The sequence below is a fragment of the Bidens hawaiensis genome, unplaced genomic scaffold (genome assembly GCF_021521415.1).
Source record: "Bidens hawaiensis isolate Kalapana, Puna unplaced genomic scaffold, B.hawaiensis_p1.1 tig00054958_1, whole genome shotgun sequence".
In the NCBI taxonomy this organism is placed as follows: domain Eukaryota; kingdom Viridiplantae; phylum Streptophyta; class Magnoliopsida; order Asterales; family Asteraceae; genus Bidens; species Bidens hawaiensis.
The window spans coordinates 47,564-52,026 of NW_027499919.1; positions in this window are offsets into that span (position 1 = coordinate 47,564).

The window sequence follows — 4,463 nt, forward strand, 5'->3', positions numbered from 1 at the left end:
CGGGTTTTAATTATTTGTTTTTGTTTTCCGGTGGGTTGGTGACTGAGGTAATAAGCATCAGACGACAATACTTTACGGTATCGGATTTTTGCTAACGGTGTTGTAGTGCTAAATGTATTTCAACCAAGTTTTTTAAGAATTAAGGATTGGGAATTAAAATAAAAAAACTAGGGACGAGCAACCGGTACCGAACACGAACAGGAACGTACCTGTACATATGCGAGTATTTTGGTACCGGTAACAATACCAGGTTTTTAAGAAAATCAGGATAATGGAATTCGTGATTATGATCGGTATTAGGACCGGTATTAACCGAATTTGGTAATGATATCGTGCATGTACTGAACCAAGCCTTCGTTACCAACAAAGGCTGACTATGAGGCAGGGGCGGGTGATCGACCGACCCCGGCCCAACATCCCAATAGTCCTGAATGTATATTTTTTTTATTAAATTATATATGTAGATAAATAAAAGATAAAATGCAATAATCCTTAACATACAAAAATATCTATATTCATGAAATTGATCCATAAAATCACATCACAAGATCTCGAAATCATCAATACATGCTCGATTAATCATCGATTCACCGAAAAACAGGTTTGGATGGATTTTTTAACCAGCAATCAGAACCCTATTCCATTTCCAAATTCTCTCTCTCTCTAATTTTGGATTAGGGGAACACCATCGCCGCCGTCATCGAGGGTCGCCTCCACTCAATGGTCGTCACAGCCGCCGAAGCAACCATAACATCCCTTCCCTCCATCGCCGATGGTATATTTCTGATGTCTTAAAGTTTATTAAAACCACGAATCTAATATCATATTGTTAGCATTGATGTTCTATTGCCGAAAGTTATGGTCTTCTATTTCTTTATTTCACCAGGAATCGTTCAGTATTGTTACAATTTTGTTGATCTATCTTATCCTTTCATTCATGCTAGGATCTCAATTTTAGGCATTATATGGGTATGCAACAATCTGGGCTCATACACGGCTGCGTTGAAGCAACACAAATGGTGAAGTGTCGTCAAATATAACGTATGAGGTAAACTGACTTCCACTAAACCCTACTTTGGGTTAGTTTGATGTTTGAAGCTTTTATGTCAATTTGATATAAACTGAATTTAATTTCTCAGACGGTTCTGGTTGTGAAGTTTGAGTTACTCATCTGTTTCTCCAGGTTTATTTATGTATGTGTCCTTTCAGCTTGATTGAAGTGTTTGGGCAAATGGTTCATATATTGAAAGCCAGTTCGCTGGAGTCTTTCATCCCACACTGCTCTCGCAGGGGCTGAGTTAGAGGTAAACTAATTAGCAGTCTTCTATTTTTTCAATATTAAATCGTCATGTATAAATAAGAATCAAGGTAAAATTTAATGCTTAAGTTGTGTTTCTTGACTGCTTTATGTAAAATTTGACCATTTGAGCTTCTTTAAGTTTTCCATCTAATTATTTAGTATCAATGATATGGTTTGTTGTTTCTTTTTTTTGTACCTATCTTCAGTTACAGAGTACAGACCACGTTGTGAGTTGTGACACAAGACTTGCGAGCTAAAGCATTAGATTTTGATGAAAATGATGGTAGTTATTTGGTGAGTCCACTGTCTTTATGCGTCTGTAGTGTGTGTATGCAATATATATAAATCATGCAATATGTATATTGTTTATTAAGGATTGTAATCTTTTTGTGGGTTTATTTCTAGGCCAAAACACGCAAAAGTTTATAGTTAAATGAAACAGGGTTGGTTGATAAACCATCACCTGATGTATTAGTGCATTTATGGCCCGTTGTGACCCGTATTCAGATTGAAATTTTTTTTATAAAATGGTACATTAAAACCTGAACTGAATTGTGTTGTGTTAAAATGGTTTAAGATGCAACGACAAGCAATTAAAATTAGGGCTTTGAATCCATTGTGTTATAGACTATCTTATAAATGGTTAATAAAAGGTTCTATTCCGCCTATTTGGCGAGTTCAGTTGGATAATAACATTGTTTTCTTCATTCACAACTTTATATGGGAAGTGTTGTAATTTATTCAAGTTGTCACTGTTTGTTCGTCAATGAATCATTTTGTTTGGCCTTTTCCTTTTCACGCATCCATATACAAATAAATATGTGGGAACAATGTCTCCTTTTGAGTATGGAGAGGTTTTTGTTTGGGTGATGGTGGAGAAGTAACATCTCAAGTTTGATAATAATAACAATAACAATAATTTTGCTTCATAATGTCATTTATTTGTAAGTTATTTACAAGAATACAAGATAGTTGACTTGATGCTTTATTTGAAGATGAATTTGGACCTTGGAAACTATTAACGGTTTCTAAATGTTGAATTAACGTGCGATAATAATAACCTAAAAAATCTGACCGAAACCAAATAAAAAACCATATAATCTGAAATCAAAAACTGAAACCAAATCGAAACAAAAAAGAATTCAATACCGAACCGAAACCAAAAATTGTATAAACTGAAACGAAATAAACACCGAAACTGAAACCAAAAACCATATAATATTCACGTGTGCTTGTTATTCGACAAGTAGGAATATTTTATTATTTTATTTTTTATTTGATCTCTGTAAAGTTTCTAATGTTTATTATAAATTTGTTAATAAATTGCATGTTTTATGCAGAAAACATCTGCGCATATCGAAAGTGGGTATTTTTTTGGTTGTTTTAGTCCAACTGCACTTGAATCCGCTGAACTGTTTTGATTATATATCATTTGGTGAGCAAAAACATATTCATATTGATCTTTTAACTAATTTCGTTGCAATTTTGAGTGTTTGATTTGCAGTTGTACCGTTACAGGTGCTCGAATGTTTAACTACAAGATGATGATAAGAAGAATGCTAGGGGAGCGAGAACTACAACAGGCTATTTAATTCTGAGATAGAAGATTGATGAATCTACAGCTAACCGACATTAAAAGGCATCAGTTTACCTGTTAAATTAAAGAACTATAATGTTTAATTGGTTTGCTACTGTTATGTTCAATTACTATTGTATTTTCACTCTTTTATGGTGGATAAAAAACCTATGTTTTATGAAAGTCTTTTATTAATCGATAGAACTGATCCAACCAACCAGGTTTAATGGTTTAGTTCTCATTTAGAACTTACAACCGGCTGTGATTGTTTACCCTTTTATTAAATATTATTTGTTTTTTAGTTATGAGCTTAATTCGTGCGCGGTTTTCAGCGTTTACACCTTACACAACGTGTTTTTTATTAGGTTTATGTGAGTTAATGTGATGTTTTTAATTATTTGCAAATAGAGAGGGTTTGGCCTGTTTGGCTGTTGATCGTGGTCATACTGGACCTGCAGAATTGCTTTTGAGTCGGAATGCTGATGTGAACTTAAAGGTAATCTTGATTTCAATCAATCATTTGCTAATTGACATAAAGCTAGAACTTGATCAAGTTTTGTGTTTTATTATCTAATTGTTCAAAAGGTTAAAAAAATAAGCTGAAAAAGGATATTGACATGTAAAAATGGTTGAAAATTAGCCAAGGTGCATATCTAATGCATGCTCTAACTTATGTTTTTCTGAAGCTGAAATTTTGGTTGGGTTTTATGTTTTTGTAAACACTGAAATTTGGTTTGGTTTCGGTTTTGTGTTTACATAAAAGCAAAAAAACCAAACCGAGTTTATGTATTTCAACAATACAACCCTATTGCTATACTTTCTGAAATATTATTTCAGCAATACCCAAATTGCACTCTTTAACTTACTTTGGCCATAATCTGTAGTTTCCACCTTAAAAGTTATTACAAATCTGCAGCTTGACCTTTCAAATCCATTTTTTACTCAATTATGATAGGCATAGCATAGGTGGTAAACACATGCGAGGGCAGTCAAGTTTGACTTTTTAATTGTCCATTTTTTTTTAAAACTTTCACTTCAGTTCACTATAGGTGATCATTGGCCATTCGGATGTTAGAAGGAAAGCAGAAGCATTCAGCAACTACCAGAACAATTTTTCGAAACCTTGAGGTGAGATTTTGAATAAAATCTTCTTTTTTTTTAAAACATTTTTAACGTAGAGTCCCCTAAAAGTATCACATCTCGGAAGTTGGTGCTTCATTTCAGAATCGGCTTGCAAGAAATTTAAACACTCGAGTAAAGTATATAGTGTGGTCAGGTGCATCGTGATTCTGCGGTAAACAACTCAATCATTTCCCAGCATTTTGCAGAAACGAGATTACAATAGCGGTAAGTTTGCTACTTTTGGGGGCACATATTGCAGCTGCAATGGAACAGCTAATGGACTTCTACAACATTATATGAATGTATTTTGGATGTGTACGGTATAGATGTGTCCCACGCGCTGTGTGTTCTTCAACTTCAAATTCTAAGTTTTTTTATATTTATTAGATGATTGTATTCTTATGATTTCATTATAAGGTGTATGTTATATATAAAATGAACAATTTGTTATATTTTTTAGTTAGA